Here is a 20305-nt window from a genome sequence, read left to right as displayed (position 1 = left end):
AATATTATTTACATGTGCCCTCATGGTTTGCATAGTGGTTAGCATGAAAATAAACACATACAGTTTAAATCCTGTTTTTATTGTCGAAAATTACAACGTAATGAGATCCCACGGCTGACATTTACCGCCTTTCAGCGTTAGATAGGGACCTCCGTAGCCGAGTGGTCAGGGGCGAGAGTGCAGTAGCACACGCTCCTTGAGTAGACCGGGATTCAATGCCCTGAATGCTAAATACGGTCGATTTGCCAACCCACACTGGATCAGCGTGGCAGAAAATGGTCCATTTCCCTCAACGTGAATTTATTTTTAGCGACGCTAGTGAGCTTAGCTAACTTATATTAAATTTATTTTATAGGTGTAAGATTTTTTTCATATTTTGTTACTTCAAGCCCTTAAGCTTACCTAACATAACATAACACATTTCTAACATAATACTGATTTCATATACATGCACACCTAATGGAAGGGTCCTAATTTAAATATCATACAGAAAGTAGGTAGCAAATGAACACAGAAAATAATCTATATTATGCCTCGACAGGTTATTATTAACTAGGCTGATATACTTTATCAAAGGCAAACAAAGACAGATCAATTTCGCAATCGTTTACAAGCTTCAGCGTTGGGTAGGGAAAAAAATCTGTCTAGTGTGATGGTTGTGTATGTAATGGATATAGAGAACATCTGGATCTAGTATTTTTCTGAGAAACTCCGATGCCAGTTTTATCCCAAGTGGATGGATGCTGATGAATTGTGTACATTTTAGCAAACGTCTTCAGAGAGTAAAGAATAATTAATTTGGAAATAGGAGTATAGTTTAGAGCTTTATACGTTTCTGATCTTGACCAGGTAAAGAAGTTTCCAGCTTTAATGTTAGCCCATTTTAGAATGTGAAATTCAGAAGTTAGGAGAGGAGAAAGATTGGATTTTTCAGCAACAGACCAAATGACAGCTGTAAAGTGACTGAATGCTAGTGAGTTATGTACAGTACAGTACAGTACTTCAGTATTATGGCTCGATCGAATATGATTTTGCTTTAGGCTTCAAACACACTCAAGGGATTTAATTTTAGACTTTTCAACGTGAGTTTTAAAGGTGAGCATAGAATCAAAATAAGTACCCAGGTCTTTATGTACTGGAACCTTTTCAGTTTGAGTGTTGCCAGTGGCCGGAGAAAACTGAATTGAAATAGATTTTGTTATAAAGAAATGGGTGGACTTTTGAGGATTTAGGGCAAGGCCCAAAGAAAGAAAGAAATCGCAGGTAGTAGCTAAGCATTGATTTAAAAAAAACATTATTTATCCTAGATTACAGATAATCTTTAAATTATCTGCGTAAGCAATTATGGGGAGGTTATCCTGAAGTGGGATGGGTTAAAGATAGTAAGATTCAAGAGGCCCTGATGTTAAAAGAAGGGCCCAATACATTTTCAGTAAATAATTGCATTTTTATGGAAAATTATAGTGATTTTTTTTGTTAAAAAATGCACTATAGATTTTACAAGAAGTTAAATATAAGAATTTATGTAATATAATCTGTTTAATGAGATAGAGACAGCACCCTTCCACCCGAGATTTTCTTGGTATTTTCCCAGTTCAGACCATCCTGTCCGATCCTGTGTTTAGCTACATCTCGTTAAGCTGCTAATATCTTCTTTAAAAAGTGAGATGTAGTTTCTATTAATATAACGAGATATGTTTTGAGACAATTATATTTTGGGCAAATTTTGGATTGTTTCATCTACTTCAGGACGTCTGGACTCCTTTCTCATTTCATTCATTCATTTTAAATGCTGGCTAAAGTAGTGTCGTTATAATAATGAAGTTTTAATTCCATAAATTAACTGGTTAAATTCCTTAGCCATCAGTCTCACCTTTCAATACGGTGCTTTCTGCCTGAAAGTGTTGATTAAAAAATAATAATAATTAATTAATTAATGGCAGCGGAGCTTCTTATTCTTATCTGTATGTCTCTGTCTGTAAAAATGTGTTCTCATTGATTAATGTGCATGTTGTGCCGACTGGAAAATCCGGAATAACTCAGGCGGGGGGAACCTTGCTCCTCCGTCCGAGATCGGCTAATATACATCTTTTATAATATAATTAGCTGTAGAATTCAAATTGAAACAAATCTAGGATGGATTACTGAGTTAGGTATACGGTCACTTGGAAAATTCTGCTTTCTCAACTTGGCGATATGGTTTGCTAAAGTCCGACTTAGAGACAAACCCCGTTATCCACTGTTCCGCCAATATCTTTTTAAATTGTATAGCATCACCTGAACAATAGAATCCTCTATACATTTAAAAATATGAGACACAGACAGGACAGCTGTTGTTAAGGTTAGTGGCTATTCATCAGCCAGCAGGTGGTCTCTGTGTAACGACCTGTACGAATAATGCATTTTATTTGTGTACAGCGAAGCTGATTTTGATTCCTGCGTTCAGTTATCCCTCTTAATCTGTAATAATACTTCCAAACCAGTCCGAATATGTTCTTCATTTGGCCAACATCTGTTCACTGTTCATCTCCAAACTAATAGAACCGCTTTCTCCTTTATCCCTTCTACTTCTGTTCTTTGGAACAATCTTCCTTCGCATCCGGAATAACTCAGGCGGGGGGGAACCTTGCTCCTACGTCCGAGATCGGCTAATATACATCTTTTATAATATAATTAGCTGTAGAATTCAAATTGAAACAAATCTAGGATGGATTACTGATAATAGTACTGCCGTATAGTGCAAGGAAGCCCAAGCCTTTGCTGCACTAGCAAAAAAAAAAAAAAAAAAAAAAAAGAAAAAAAGAAAGTAGACAAGAAAATACAAATTACAGTATTTGCTTCCTTCCTCATACAGGTAACTATCCAGTTGACTTTGGATTTGTTCAAACTGTCAGCATCAACTATCTGTGAGGACAATTTGTTCCAGCAATCAACGACTCGCTGGCTAAAAGAAAACTTCCTACAATCTAGTCTAAACCTCTTCCTCTGTAATTTTTTACCCCGAATTCTGAAATTGTCTACAACAGTGAAAATTCTGCCTTCGTTAATTTTAATAACTCATTTCAGAGCTTTATAAATGAGGCTCTTAATGAGGTCGCCTCTGAGGTGCCTGATTGCCAAGCTCTGTAGCCCACGTAATCAGTCTTTCCTCGTACGGTCGTCCTTTTGCCGATCTCACCATTCGAGTTGCTTGACTTTGGACCCTTTCAAAAAGTTCGGTGTCTTTTTTCAGATCAGGTCTCCATACTTGAACACAGTATTCCAAATGTGGTCTTACAATTCCCTTATACAGTGGGATTACGAGTTCTCTATCTCTATAGGACAACGTTCGATAAATCATCGGTAAGACACCATGGGCTTTCCTGGCTGCCTGGTAATGTATTTCCCAAAAATTACACTCTACAGAAATTCAAATCTAATGTCAACAGATTATCTTCTAGTTTCTCAACATTCAACCGACGCACAGTATTAAGTACAATAGATTTTAATACCTTTAATGTTTCGGATCACATTAAACAAAAAGAAAAGAAAGTTTAAAAAAAAAAAAGGAAAAAGGCTTTTAAACCATAAATGGTTCTCCCACTAGCAACTCAGTTTACCATTTCAGCAGAGGAATAAAACGTCATATAATAATAATAGTAATAATTTAATCGGGTCTGTTCACTATTACTCATTTAGAGAAATTTTTTTCAGTTTTTTTTTTCATTTTGTTTGTGAGGGAATGGAAGGATTCATGCGAAGGATTCATCCGAATGTCAGTCTCCGCAGAGACGTGCGTCCATATGCAACTGCCTATTGGACTTTCCTAGTAATGAAATATTAATTAGTATAGCATTTCTATAAAAATTGCTAGACAAGTTTCGATCGATTACCGTGATAAAATGACTGAGTAATGGCTGAAAATTGCTAGTAAGCTTTCAAGAGATATACATAGTAAAACACGTATACTGTGTTCAATCTAACTTTAATCTTTACAAAAACAAAATATGTCGTCAAGTAAAACTCATTAGCCAGTTTCCAAAGTGTCACCGTATTATTTAGCAATTGGCTGATAATAGTTTTACTTGACGACTTGTATTTATTTATGTGAGGATTAAAGTTAGAGTGAAGGGAGTAATAATAAAATGGCATCAGCCAATTAGCTAATACGAAAATTTAAAGCCTGTCAGAATTTCTTATTTATTAAAAAAGAAAATAAAAAAATACTGAAATTCCTAATAGTAGCTAAGAAACAATTATTTTATACGAGGTGTGGCAATAAAGTTTCGCATTTTGTGGCAATAGAGTTTCGGTGCTGTTCGATGAGTTTCCTTAGTAGCGTTAACGTTCTGTGTCACGATTTCGCAATGGAGCAACGAACGAATATCAAATTTTGTTTAAACTGGGAAAATCTTCAACAGAAACGTATGAAATATTTAAAATTGTTTATGGAAATGAAATGTTAAGTCGTACGAGTGTTTCTGGCGTCGGTAAACCTCTCGAAACGATGACAGGTTACAAAAGTTCGGAAATTTGTTGCAAGAGATCGTCGTTTAGCTCTCAGGATGATGGTTGATGAGTTGGACATGATAAGGGAGACGATTCGTCAAATTCTGCATGAAGATTAAGGGAAAAGGTCTGTGCAAATTTTGTGACACACAGCCTCGCGGATGATTAGAAGCAACGAAGAGTATCAACATGCGAAGGATTCATCCGGACTTGTCAAGACCCTAATTCTAATCCTAATTCCCTGTACTGTTTGTCACTGAAGATGCGTTTGCGTGTTTCAATACGATCCACAAAGTGTCAGAGCACGCAGTGGACTTGAAAATCATTACCAAAGCTCAAAAAGTTTCGTTTACAGAAGTCTAAGATCAAGACGATGCTGATCATGTTTTTCGACAAACAGGGTGAGATTCACAAGGAATTTGTACCCGAAGTGGGGAGCAGGGTAAGAGTCAGTGCTGCGTTCTACGTACAGGTGCTTCAAAGACTATTGAAGGGAATTTCCTGAGTGAGGCTGCATTTCCGAGAGAAAGGCAGCTGGTTCTTGTTGCATGACAGTGCCCCTCCCATTCCGCAGTCTTGTGAAGACGTTTCTGACGAAACATGGCATTGTACTGATCAGCCATCCGCCCTACTCTTCTGATCTAGCACAACGAATTTCTTCCTCTTTCCAAGGTGAAAACTGTCCTCGAAAGAAAGATTTCAGGACGTTTAGAACACAAAGAATAATTTAATTGCCGAACTGAACATCATCTCTTTGGACGACTTCGCTGACTTTTTTCAGAAACTTGTAGGACAGTTTATAAGTGCATTCAATCAGTTGATTATTACTTTGAATTAAAGTAAAACTATTTTTGAATTCCTTCACTTTGCGTCGTTTTTATTGTAAAAGTTGGGAACTTTATTGCTTTACCTCGTATAAATGGCACTATTTTCTTAAATACATGTATTTATCTTATTCAGATTTAGCCTAATATCATTAAAAATTACACCAACACGAACATTAACTCGTACCTTTCTGGAATTGCGAAAGTATAGTACTGTAATGGTATTCGTCATATTTTTTTGCTGTACCGGCGAAAAAAAAAAAAAAAAAAAAAAAAAAACAACAACTAGATAAGAAAATACAAATTATGTGCTTCCCTCCTCACATACTTTATTATTATTATTATTATTAAAATCAGTTTATTTCCCAAGAAACCTTGGGTCACCCCGGGACGGCTCTGTGCCAGAAGGGTGTGAATACAGACTAAGGTGCGAGGAACACAATGTACAATAAACAGGGGTACATTCGTGCTCGACCCGAGACTTTTACAGGGTTAAATAAACAATAATGTACAAAATATACAGTAATATACATGATTACATGAAAACAGCAAGTCTTTGCCATATACAAATAGGCAAGTTAAAAATAAAAAAAAAAAAAAAAAAAGTCTGTCCAGGAGAAGGGGAGTATTATAAGTTCATAATCTGGTAACAGTTCTTGAGGATTTCCTTCCTGTAGGGCTTGTCTTCACAGAACCTATCAGGGTGGATCCTAAATTTATTGAAGATCCGAAGACAATTGGCTGGAAACATGTTCCTCAGGGAATCAATGTTTGACAGAGTAAGACGTAGAGGGAGACAGGAGTCGGGGTGCTTCCCTCTTGCCCTCGGGCCAGAGATTAATGCGGATACTGATACTGGTGGAGCATCAATTCGCCTCGTTATAAGCCGTGCAAGCGTGAGAACATTTTTTGTCATGATGATATGTCTCCAAGGAGTGGTGCCTAGATTTGCTTGTAGGATAGATCTGGAGATAGTTAGGGGGTGGCCTACCACCCTGTTCATCCATCTAAGCAACCAGTACTCTAAACTAAGATACTTCTGAAGGTATGAGGCAGGGGCAGATGACCAAATTTCCGAAGCATAGAGAGGAATCGGCGTAATACACCTCAGGATGTGCCGAACAAGCAGCGCTGGCTGATGCACACCAACATACGTAACTAGCCAGTTGCCCTTTGAATTTATTCAAACTGTCAGCCTCAAATACTCGCGAAAGCAACTTGTTCGTCCCCTCCCCCTTTACCTAAAACCATTTTGAAGAATGTCCATTAATCACAACCTTCTGCCCTGCAGCAATCCATTTTAGAATCTTTCCAGTAATCTCAACTTGTTCCAGCTATATAGTGACCTCTCATGAGGGAATATATATAACTATGTTGAAATTGTTCCCTGCATCCTGCTCATGAGTAACTGTGTCAAAATAGCCTATTAAGTTAGTTAAATATGATTTTCCCATAACAAAACCACGTTGTGTGTCCTTCAGAATGCCATTGCTCTCTAAATGTCCCTGGAAACTTGCACTCTTAATCATTGCGTCCAAGATTTCATCTACCACTGAAGTCAGACTAACTGGTCTGTAGTTACCGACTTCACTCTTAGAATCGCTTTTATGTATTGGCGATACATTGGCACTTCTCCAGTCCAAAGGAATCTCTCCCGAGTCCAAAGAGGCCCTCGTAATTAACCTCAGTGGTTCAATACCCTCCCTGGCGGCTTCTCTCAAAATTACTGGGTACATGCCATCAACTCCGGGAGCCTTACTTGCCTTTATGCTCGAAAGTTTTTCTAAATTTCATATGGCTCAGTGAAAAAAATGAATGAATGGCTCAGCCTAACTCTCACAAGACAAAATATAAGACAATAAGCCACTATGAATTCATTAATGCTTTTGAATGAATTTGTAATTTATCAATTCACGCTCAATATTTTGTTGGAGCTAAATAAAAGATCAAAAATCCTACATGGATTCGTGGACCCCTTAACTCCACAAAATCTGCCATGTACAAGTTGGATAACGCTGGTGTGAAGCATTGGTTTTCAAATTGAGTTAATTTGTGAGAGAGTAGATTTTATGATCTTTATGTTATTTATTTATTTTTTAAGAAAGAGGAGTAAATAACGTTGGCTATTTACACCACCCATATTTAATCTATTCACTGCGATCGACCAGTCATTCACGAACAATCATTTTCTAGTTTTTGGTGTAAAGCTTACTGTACTGGATTTTCTCCACTAGCCAAGCTTTGTGGAACAAATATTGGTTCAAATTTGATGAAAAATGAAAATAAATTTCTATTTAAATTATTATAGTGCCTTCGTTACAGACAATACAGGGCAAGCAGATAACATTTTTTAGCAGTCAGTATTTTGTTTCTGAAATATGAATTGTAAAAAGTTTTTAAGAATTTTTTCTAATAATCGTTTAAAACGTTTGTTATAAAATATATGAATATATAAAATAATGTAATGATTATTATATATAATATCGTTTTATTACATATACATTAATTATAATGATTTATTTTTGTATAAAATTCGGGCCCTCCTTCCCAAACTTTACATGCCCCTTTATCTTTCTTCTTTTATTTGTCCCAAGGAGTAATGAGGGGAGCTTTTCTTGAAGCTCTAACACCAAAGCTCTAAGACCAATACTTCGGGCGTTCTCCGATACGAACAAAGAAAATCCGATATTTAATTTTCACTCTGGTGCAAAGCAGCAGCAGCAGCATCTTCGCAAAGGCTGTGTCTTCTCTATTGCTCAGAAACAAACACATGAGGAATGCTGCCAGCACTTTCGTTTTCTTATCATGTGTTTTTGATGAGTTTGCGACAGCTGCACTTTGATGGTAAATGTATTTGATGTATTTGTGTTCAAAGCAGATCACCGTACTGCAGAGCAAATGTTTAAAATGTAATTCAGAGCAAAAACGTAACAGATTGAAATCAGGAGCAGAACCCGTCTGCTGAGGGAGAAAACTGTATTATCCTCGCACACAATTATTTCTTAGCTGTGTACTTTGTCTCTCTACCAGAGAAGAAGGGACTGCAACTCAATCAAGCAAACTAGTTTGTTTTTATTGCAACATTATTCCATCCCTTCATTCCCTGTCTTCCCCAGCTCAAGAAGAATGGATTAGTCTGCCTCTCGAAACAGCTCGTAATAACATGGTTCTGTCTGTCAGCTTCAATTGCTGACAACTCTTTTCCTCAGCAGGAAAGATCTACAGCGTTACCCGCCAAGTGCCTCTATCAGACTGTCTGTCGAGTGGGATAGTTACTATTGCCTTTGGCCAACGGGAATGCCAATCATTCTTCTTCGTGACTTGGTGAACCCTCCTCTGTAGTTCTTTGTACTAATTAGTATGCCGAAGGTATGTACAATAGCTGGCGGCTGACGCACATACTCTTCAGCAGACAAGGGAGATTTTATTCGCACGTGAATACCATCCAGCCACACAAGTTTTTGTGACCCAAGTGATTTTTTTCTTTGAAAGAAATTGATAGAAAAAAAGTTTCTCAATCTTAATTAAGGAAAACACGTAGATCTAAAATATCAGAACTCTACGTACAATATTATACCGTTTCTGTAGTACACGTGTACTACAGAAACGTTATAATACTGTACTGTACGACATGTACACTGAGAAGCCAAAATATTAGCAACAACGAGTTTGTAATTATCAGCAAGATGGCCATTCTTTATCCATAACGGTGTAGCTTTCTTAGAGTGTTAGAAAGATGCTTAATATGCGCGAGAGGTATTAAACAAAAACTAGTCGAATTTGGAAGATTACCATCTAACTCATCCTTCGAAAGTGACACCTGTTTTGAAATTTTGGTGTCTGTATGCAGAACATGTCCCAGACTTGCAACTAATTTGTAGTTTGCGTTAGGAATGATATCCTGCCGTAGAATTTAAGTGCTGATCAACATCGGCAAAGCCCAGGGCAATCTGGAAATAAATTATTTCCTTCCCCCTCGGGAAAAAAGTTCAATGTTTATTCTAAAATATGAATCCTTTCCAGTTTGCTGTCAGTGGTTAGATTTCCAAGAAACATTTTTTTTCCCAGCTTTATTGCTTGATGGATTGCAATCACGAGGGTTGGGTTGTTTAGATTGAACTGACCTAGCTAAGGCACAAGGTGATGGTTTATTAAATATGGAAGTTGCATATATTCTAAGCTTAATTTTCTGATTTGATCTACTCAACCCAAGACCGACTACTATTTTTAGAAATCCCATAACCCATCACTGATTATCTCATCCTACAGATCTGCCTGAGCCTGTAACAGGAATTATAGTTCCAGAGTGCTTTGCCAAGCACAACATCCCTTTGAAAAATCAGCATGTTAGTTTTTCTTAGTGTTTAAATATTTACTTTAGCATCATTAACATACAATAGTCCTCCACGTCCAGCACAGTCATTATAACTACCATTCCACACAGTGGAAAAGTCCTGGTTTTGAATCTTGTCTCGATTGGGGAAACTCGTGGGCTTTTTCCATGCCAAGGTTAAATTAGGTTGGCTAATGGGCGTGTGATATACTGCACACATACACATATATATATATATATATTTTTTTTTTTGCTAGTGCGGAAACTCGGATTTTTAATCCCAAAAAACAGGTAGACCGACCATACAGACATGAAACCCTCGTTGCTTAGTTATCTCGTCACTAAAGCTGAAAACTAAGGAAAATAAAACATTGTGCTGATACTTTGTATGTCATTTCGGTTGCTCCATTTCCCACTAGATCCAGTTGTTAGCAATGAATGGTTGTGAATTTTGAATTATGAGTCTTATTTTTATTTGAAAAGAAAAATTTAAAACCATAAAATTCTGATACCCGAAGCTCTTTAGCTCGTAAATCATTTGGATTTATAGCACTGACACTTTTTCGCGTCTCTCTTACAGAAAAAATGTATTACTAGGTTGTCAGGTCCTTGTGTAAAGTTATCAACCGATGAGGTTCCAGTAAGTATAGAAACAGCTGGGTAATGGCATTATAAATATCAGTATAATTTTCCTGGGTAATAGCATTATAAATAGCAGTATAATTTTTCTGGGTAATGGCATTACCAATAAATAGCAGTATAATTTTTCTTTCGGAGTAGTATTGTTTATTATTGTAAGACTGAGACAACTCGTAGTGGCGTGTTTCAAAATATGAGCTTATTGTATTCTGTAATTTTTGGTGATGTACTCAATATTATCTTTGGTAATGTACTCAATATTAGGCCGCCATAGCTTAGTGGTCAGGCGCGCGGGTGCCTACGTACACGTGCCTTGAGTGACCGGGGTTCAAGCCCGTGACTACTGCATACGGTGCTGTTTCTTGTATTCAGTCTATCATGCGGACCGTTTGGTCGTCCCGGAGTATAAACAGAAAATTTATTATGGTTAAATAATGTTTTACGAAGATTAATAGTAACTTTTATGATCATACTTTAGTTCGAAAGAGTTAAGATATATTTTGTATAGTTAGTATTCTAGTGATCTATTCCGTCGTAGCCGATGTCAATCGCGAGGGTGCATAAGTACACGTGCTTTGAGTGGCCGGGGTTCAAGTCCGTCAATGCTAAATACCATGCTGTTTTTCGTATTCTCTGTATCTTGTGAACTCTTCTGACCGCGTCGCCGTCCCGGAGTACTGTATAAACAAAATTTATTTAACTAGTGAACGGTCCGGTCCACTTTGAGTTGGGAATTATAGTACTGTACTTAAGATATCTAAAGAAAGGTAAGAGTTACTTTTCTTGTATTTCTCAAGGTGCGTACTGCTTAAATCAGAAAACAAACACAAAATAAAAAAAAAATGATAATAAAAAACTTAAATTATAAATTTTACCGCTCAAATTAAAATAATACATGCCTCCTTTGCCGCTCACATAAAAATACTACATTTCTTAATTATAAAAACAACAAATTTAAATATCAGAATAAAAGGTTAATTTTCATTTTATTTAATTAGACTCGTATTTTGACTTTTTTAAATTAAAAAAAAATTCTTGTATTGCATGCTTTTTATTCTTTTAAAGAGTGTCCATTCATTTTTTTATTATATTAAGAAAAGGGGAGAAATATGTAGTACTGTATTTGATTGCCACATCACAATTCATAATTTCGTAAGTTTTTAAATTGCCTGTTTGTTTCATGATATAAGCAGTATCTTGAGAAATACAAGAAAGGTAATAAATCTTTCCGATATCTTTATAGTTCTGGTACAGTGGATGAATCGGGGGGAAATAAAGCAACTTATTCTAGTTAGCCCAGGTACTCTCTTTTTTTTTTTTTAATTTCTGTATCCATCAAAAAAAAAAAAAAAAAAAATCTGCATGTATCACCAAAATCCTCTGTAATAGAGAAGCTGTTTATTTTGTCTATTTGCTTTCATGCATATGTTCTATTAGACAATGGTAAGGGATTCTATGTGTCATATCTGTTGATGTAAACGGAATTTAGCACAGTTGTGTATACACCATTCTGCAACTGTAAGCATGACGTATCAATTGTCTGTAAAATTCGGCTCATTTTAAAGGCGGGTTTGTCTCTTTGAAAGCCTTTGAAAAGCTTCCAGTTAAACTATTTGGGATACAATCATTAGGGAAGGATGAGTTTGCTTGATACTTCGTCGTATTTGGTCCCAAGGGACACAACATTGGAATTTAGTATATTAGAAAAACTGTTAAGTCTAATAATTGAAAACTAATATAAAACCATGGTAAAGTGATTCTGTTTGCCTGGGGTGACAAGGTTGGGTGTGTGTGTGTGGAGGAAACTAGGAGTGCGTTAGTGGAATTACATACCTTTCAAGCTACTAGCAGCTACGTTAGTGGCGACAGGAGATTGAACAGTGGGCCACGCCCATACATCTTTCCCCGGTTTTGCTCCCTTTCCCCCCTTCGCGTCTCGGTACAGCGACGTGTGATATCTGACTTGTCATCTAGGTAATAGCTGTATACCATTAACCGCCGTCTGTCTCACGTCACCGACAAGGGCGAGTTTCCTTTCCACTGTCATCTGCACGCTCGGCGTGTACAAATGGGGTGGCCACCACTTGCCAATGTCCATCGTTTCTAAGTAAACATAATAATGGCGTTCGCATCTGCGATACACGACCACTCTGCACCGAATTCTCTTTTCTTTGTTGAATCGTTTTTCTGTTAAAATATTGACTCCTGATTACGGTCAGAGAGCTTGGCGCTCTTCAGTTTAACCCCCGACTTCTTCCCCCACCTCCGCTTTAGTTCCGGAACTAGTTTTTTTTTTTTTTTGTTCTCTATTTTGTTTTACGTGGCTTCTAAATGCTAGCTGGTTATATTGCCAAGGCATGACAAGCTGCTGCTTTCTGATAAAATTTTGCATATGTAATGATTAGCAGCGTTTCGGTGAGTTTGTCAACATTGATTTTTAAAGAACTTCTCTCTCTCTCTCTGAGATTATTTATGTTAACGTTCCTAAATAGTACAAGCAGACCATGCCGGAAGGGAGTTCAACAAAAAAGATCTGTTTGCTTTGTAACTCTTAGGTATAAAAGTAGATGTTCATGTAAATCAACTGCTGTTTCTTTACCATCAAAAATACTTGTTTCTATATAGGACAAATTCAAAGTAGTCTATTTTGAAAAATAAGCAAACGGTAGATTTTAATATAATGGACGAAGTTATCGACTTTTTTTTATGCATAAACAGATGATTCTTCTTGCTATCAAAACTAAATCGAACTCTCTTGTGTTACCAATTGAATATCCGTGCAGTTTCCTATGTTGTACACCAACAAAAGTCCATTTCCTGTATTTACAAATCGAATTTCATATTTGCAGACTGTCATAAATATGGAATTTATGTAGTTAATATGTACAAGTACTGTGACAGACAGCATTTTTACACAGCTGTTTATGAGTTTTTATGTTATACGCCTCCGGTATGATGGAACGATGAAAAAAAAATCATAAAAAAAAATTCTCCATGTTTGCGTACACTAGGGTGGAGTAGACCAGGTGATATTCCGCAGTTGGCTAACAACCTGTTCCAGCTACACCTCAACTAGGGAGAAATGTTTTCGAGTTCTGTTGTCGATAAACAAACGCTGGAGTGACTGACGTTTGCTATGTAATTTTACACCGGATCCGCCCTACGGTAATATAAGTTGTATTAAAAATAAAACGATTTTAAAAAAAGGAAGAAATCTTCGCTCACGGAGAGAAAATGGTTTCCATGAAAAACAATTTAATTTTATTTTAGGAGTATCTCAAGCATGAAAAGGCTGTTGAAATTTAAACGTTAGTATTCTAGCGATATGATGAGGGCTGGGAAGAGAGAAATTTTTCTGGCACTGTGATGGAATAGCTCTAGGTTGCAAATTTCAGGAAATAAATCACGAGTAGGAATGTAGCCGAAGAGGACTCCTTCACCCAACTCTTTTTTTTTTTTTTTTTTTTTTTCAGATTTGATTCCTTGTCTAGGCCTGTACGTGTGATATTTTGGGGCAGATGAACAGAGTGGCAGTGTATTGTTAGATCAAGTTAGCATTACAAAGAGCACAAGATGCAAGAAAGCAAGCTTATATAGCATCAGCCAAAAAAAAAAAAAAAAAAAAAAACCCTTATTTCACCCATCCACTCGCTCAAAATGTTTGTCAAGTTCTGCCTTGAATCTATTTAAGCTATCAACTTCTACAACGACTGATGGAAGTTTGTTCCACCAATCAACCACCCGCTGGCTAAAGGCAAACTTACGCACATTAATCCTACAACAGTCTTTCCTCAATTTCAATTTATGCCCTCTCAGGCGATTATTCTGAGCAAGAGGAAGAATCCCATCCGCATTGAGCATGCTCAAACGATTCAAGGCTTTATACACCCCAATCAGATCACCTCGCAGGCGCCTAGTCTCCAGACACTGTAATTTGCAAAATTTAAGCCTTTCTTCGTAAGAGCAACCCTTTGTTCCATTCACTAATCTTGTTGCCCTTCTCTGTACCCGTTCCAACAGCTCCACATCCTTCTTAAAATGAAGCCTCCAGACCTGTATACAGTACTCAATGTGTGGCCTGACCATTTTCTTATACAAGGGGATAATCACCTCCCTGCCTAGAAAAATTCCTCTGTATCATTGACAACACACCATGAGCTACTCTTGCAGACCGTCTGCACTGCTCAGAAAACTTCATATCTGCCTGCACAATTACCCCCAGGATCCTTTTCATTCTCTACCACTGTCAGTGCGGTACCAAAGAGTTGATACGTTACTCTGGGATTGCTGCTTCCCATATGTAGTACTTTACATTTGTCAATGTTAAACTTCATTTGCTACCCCTCAGCCCATCTGCTCAACTTTTCTAGATCCTGTTGCAGCAGCGTACTGTCATTAGTATCCTTAACAACCCTGCCAACCTTCGTATCGTCTGCAAACTTGGACATTAAGCTTCATATACCATCATCAATATCATTTATAAATGCAGAAACAACAATAGACCCACCAACACTGAACCTTGGGGGACTCCACAAATAACTTTAGTCCACGAAGATCAGTGTCCATTGATTACCTCTCTCTGTCTTCTCCCACACAACCATCCCTTTATACACAGCAGAAATTTGCCTCCAATGCCACACAGCTCTAATTTTTGCAGCAGTCTTCCATGTGCAACAGTATCAAAAGCCTTTCTAAGATCCAAATATATGTTATCAAAATTATTCTTTGCATCCAGTTCCTTTGTGACCACATCAGAGTATCAAATAAAATTAGTCGGACAAGATTTCTATTTAACAAACCCATACTGTGTCCGAGCTATAACTGAAGTTTTGTCTAGATCATCCTGCAATGCTTCTTTAACAAGTGCCTCCATTAATTTCCCTGGAACAAAAGTTAAACTAACAAGTCTGTAATTATCCGTGTCTCCCTTTGATCCTCCTTTGTGGATTGGAATCGCATTTGCACATCTCCAGTCCATGGGTACCTCCCCTGAGTCCAGGGAAGCTCTCATAATTATGGCTAAGGGTTTGCTTACTTCCTTTGTTGCCTCCTTTAATATAACTGGATAGATTCCATCCACCCCAGGAGCCTTTCTTGTGTTTATCTTCAACAATTTCTCCTGCACTTTACTCTCAGTTATTACAAGATTATCTAGCTTACTGCCAGAGTTGAATACACCTCTGGCATTCCCCTCCCTGAATAACTCCTCATGTGTGAATGTCGATGCAAAATATTCATTTAATTTGTTAGCTACCTGAGCAGGATCATCAACAGTTGAACCATCGATATCAAGTGGACCAATCTGATTCATCCCCTTCCTTCTAGAGTTTACATAAATAAAGAACTCTTTGATGTTTTTCTTTGCATCCTTTGCCAAAGATTTCTCGTAATCTGCCTTCGCCTGCCTAACCTCCTTTGTAACTTGGTTACAGACCAGCTTATATCTATCATAGGCTTCTGTGTCACAGGTTAATTTATATGTATCCCATGCATTTTTCTTCTCTGTCACATGTCTAATTAGTTCATCTGACATCCATTTAGGCCTAAATCTTGAACAATATTTTTTTTTTGGTATGAAAAGCCTAGTAGCTTCCAAGATTAATTCTTTGAATACTTCCCATTTTGAATTTGCTGTTTGTTTCGATGGGGTTTGTGATCTCTTGCCTAGCTGCCAAAAGGAGCGCATTATTATTATTATTTTATTGCTGCCTTATATTATTTCTCCCTGATTGGGGTTCCACCTCGTGACGGGTATTGCTACCAAGTACACAGGATGGTACTGTTGGTCGAGGAACTCTCTGACAATCCTACAGGTGTTCGGGTTTGTGACTTTCTGGAGTTCCTTGTAGGTGTTCGCTGGCAGACCTATTGCTGCTAGGCTGTTTTGGAGGGCCTTTGGCATCATACCTGTGGTTGACACGATGATCGGGATAGTCGTTACTTGTTCCATATGCCACAGCTCTTTGATCTCCTGTCTTAGGTTCGTGTACTTCTCGATTTTTTCTCCATGGGTTTTCTGCAGGTTGTCAGTGTTGGGTACCGCTATGTCAATCAGATAGGTAGCCTTTTCCTTCTTGTCCACAAGGGTTATGTCGGGTCTGTTGTGCGGGATTGCCCTATCCGTTATTATGGCGCGGTCTCAGTATAGCCTGTGGGTTGGGGTCTGTAGTACTGCGTGGGGTTTGTACTTCTAGTACGGTACACTTTCTTCGATCAACTGGCATTTCCTTTCTCGCTTCTGATGTATTATCCTGGCTACCTGGTCGTGTCTATGAGTGTACTCAGTCTGGGCGATCACCTTGCATCCGGATCGGTTCTGCGGCCAGGTAGCATCATCGACATGTCATCTAACACTCCGGTCTTCTTTGTGATGTATTTTCTGCAGTTCCTAGTGGTGATTACCTGGTGTTGGATAGCGAGCATGAATCCTTCAATCTCGGAGAAGAGCGTCCCACTCGTGAGCCATGCATTGGAAGTAGTTTTATCTGTGTGACCCTAATGGAGATCATTGTAGTGTTTGCCATGGAGTGTCTTCTCTGCCCATTTTTCTAGCTTCGTTTTTACCTTCTGGCTGAGTAGGTTATTATTATTATTATTGTATTTGGAACGCGAGAAGAGAAATTTATATAATTTCGATTTGTTAATCTGAGAATAATGGAAATATCTTCAGTAAAGGTATGCTGTATATTGAACATCTGTATGACAAGGTTTCGAATAATCGCGAGGATATTGAAGGTCATTGCTTAAACCGAATTTTGTCGAAGAACAGTTCCCACAATAGATTGGGGAACTGTTTTCTTCTGTGTTAAAGTGCATTTGAGATTTACACAGGATTAATGAATCAGAGAGAGAAAATTAATGAAGGAGAAAAATCAGAGAGAGAGAACTTAATGAAGGAGTAGCTCCTACAAGAATTGATTTCGGTCAGGTACAACCCCTTCATGGGGTTTCACATTTTAAAAACTAGTAGTAATTTGGGAAGTTTTATTATTGCATGGTTTGGCTAACAAGCCTATTAGCCAAACCATGCAATATATTTTTCAATGACTTTCCATGGACCCCAAAATACTGCTAATAAGCCTGTTAGCAGTATTTTGGGGTCCATAGAAGGTCATTGAAATAGAAGGGAAAGAATAGGTGAAATAACTTGAAGTGTTCTGTATTTAGCAGAAAAAATGAAGTCACCCATTGCAAAGGCAAAAATTGATATACACGACAGATAAATTTCTAACCAGCGAACTGCGCAATACGGCTGAATCAACATCTGCTCACCAACGGAGAAGATAACGACATCAAATCCAGCCTATTCAATGTTGCTTTGAAGTTCCTAATTTTTTTTTTTTTATTATTATTTTTTTTTTATCGTATGATGTGAGCAATATACGAAGGAACCAGTTTTTTCCTGCTTCCTTCATGTATTGTGGCCGTGAGGTCCAACTGGAGAGTACGGTACCATCGTAATATCCAAGCCCGAGGTGGGATTCGAACCCGCGACCCTTTGGTTGCCAGGCAAGCATTTTTACCCATCCGGATAGCCCGTTCGGCGAAGTTCCTAATGTAAAAGGACAATGTGGACTGGTATTATACAAAAATGACGATATATTTTTGAACTGGAAATTCCATTAAAAGTCGAAAATTTGCAGATAGTAAACAGCTGTAAGAATGGCTGTTCGCGATCGTGGGCATTATGTGTATGGAAATTAATTTTAAAATAGATGTAGTTGAATGTTAACAATGTAGTTTAATAATAATGTTTCCTATGGCGTAATGAGAGAGAGAGAGCAGCAAACGCCTAAACCTTCAACCGCCTAAAAATTTCTCTGCACTATGCATCTGTCGAATCGTTTATGAACTAATTGGGTGGGTTTTATATGTATAATAGAGTATAATGAGTTTATTACATAGTATATAACACAGATCGTTGCTACAAACTGTATTGGCATTCCTTTGTTTAGTCTCTTAATTCACGTATGCTTCGTTAAAATCCCAGCAACGAACTCTGCGGCCCAAAAATTAATTTTGAAAAATAACTTCCATAAATAACTTTATTTTTGAAAAGAAAAACTAGTTTGAATTATTTTTTGTTTTAAATAATAAATCAATTAACAAGTTTTTTTCTTTTTACCCAGTGTTACTTTTTTGCTTTAAAAATATGGTACCCTACTCCATTAAAATTTATTTAGAAATGGCACACAGTTTTGATCAAGGAAAAGAAAATAAACATTACAACTTCAATTTTTTTAAAAAAATTAAGTATTTATACAAACAAGAATATATAATCTTCGAGCAATTATCATCTAGTAAAATGAAATCTGTTCTATGCTCCATTCTGAACGTTAGCAATTTATAGATAATATACAGTACTGTACACTGATACCTCATGGCCTCAGCTTCTTGGCGATACATTCGGGAACGTTATATTTATAAAATAGAACAAACATATTTTGCTTTATTCATTTGTTTTGTTCGTGCATTAGAAAATTATTACCGGGTTAGGGTTCAATAAAGATTTGAATTCACCCAGAAGCAGTTGTGATAGAAAGATGATTTTTCTTTTCTTTTTTTTTTTTTTTTTTTTTGGTTTGTTTGATACCTTGAAATCTCTGTAGCAACCATACAAATTTTGGTTTCGATCTGACAATTAATTTTTTAACTTTGCAACGCTAAATAAAGTGAAGGGTCACAATAGATATGGTGGAATACAAATCAGTGATTCAATTCCTCTTATTGCAAGGGAAAACACCAAAATAATCCACGAAGAAATGGTCACTGTTTATGGAGAAGACTGCCCAGGTTAGTGTTATTGCACATTGGTATAAACAATTCAAATGTGGAAGATCCTCAGTGCATGATGAAGAAATCCCTGGAAGCCCAGCAACTGCTGTAACAGAAGAGTGTTGCAAAAAATTAGGCATTAATCCTGGAAGATAACCTTTTAGCATCAAAGAACTAGCTGCAGAGCTCCAAATTAGGGTAGTGTCTGTAGAGAACATCATCCATTAACAGTTCGATATGAGTAAAGTGTCTGCTAGATGGGTTCCCAGACTTCTAACCCCTTACAAAAAGAAAGAAGGGGCGCCTCCATAACCAGGTGGACAGGAGCAGCAGTGCGTAGAACATACTTCTTCGTTAGACCGGGTTCGAGCCCGTGACCACCAAATACGGAGGATGCGGAAAGGTCAGGGAATGACCACCGCATATCCCCGGAGCAATATGGCCTTACTTGCTAATGCTCCTAAAAACCAAAACAACAAACAACAACAAAAAAGAAGGAATGGGCACAATGTATATATGAAATGTGGTCAGTGTGTCAGGAAAAACTGAAATATTTCCGCATCCTGCATATTCTCCGACCTTCGGATTTCTTTCTCTTTCCTCCCCTGAAGTCCTTTCTTCGTGAAAAACACTTTGCTCCTGATGATGCGGTGATTTCTGCTACCTAATTGTGGTCTGAAGGACATTCAGAAGACCATGAGGACGTCTACAAAACTGACGCGTGGAAGTGTATTGAGAGGTGGCAAAAGTATGTCATTTTGTCTGGAGACTGTGTTAAAAAAGTGTAATAATACATGGTTAAAGAGCAACAATACAGCGTACCAGTAACAAAATTTTAATAACTAAGTATGGAGCTTTCAGGGTAAAGGAACTTCTTCTTCAGCAAAAGATGTATACAAAATACTACCAAAATATAGACGTTAGAGATAGAATTAAAATAAAATAAATACCAAATGAGTTGCGCGTGCTCTAATGCGCACATGGCTGTGTGATTGAACATTATTCACTAGATTGGCGTTCATTGTTGGTGCACGGACGAGTGTGGGTTTGCTGAAAGCGCTTATCGAGTTTCAAGACTGTTGATTCCAAGATAGGGTTCAGCCTCGTACCCTTGCAACGATTCAAGGCTTTTGGGCAGCATGATACGTTCAGCGTTAACGGAAGTGCCGGGATTGGTCGATCACTTCACAATTGCGTCTGGGGTTAAGGTCATGATGTGTTGACCAGAAATGTTCCGCGATTGCAG

At 37.6% G+C, this 20305-nt stretch overlaps 1 protein-coding gene across 1 annotated transcript in view; it reads left to right on the top strand.

Annotated features, from left to right (window-relative positions):
* LOC150091606 (uncharacterized) overlaps positions 1-20305 on the top strand; it is a 306538-nt gene that overhangs the window by 35910 nt on the left and 250323 nt on the right. The gene's annotated exons all lie outside the window — the stretch shown is intronic.

This window comes from Mastigoproctus giganteus, chromosome 1 (genome assembly GCF_048544385.1).
Source record: "Mastigoproctus giganteus isolate SK-2022 chromosome 1, ASM4854438v1, whole genome shotgun sequence".
Lineage (NCBI taxonomy): Eukaryota > Metazoa > Arthropoda > Arachnida > Uropygi > Thelyphonidae > Mastigoproctus > Mastigoproctus giganteus.
Note: the sequence above shows the minus strand (reverse complement) of the source record. Positions and strands in the feature narration are given on the sequence as shown.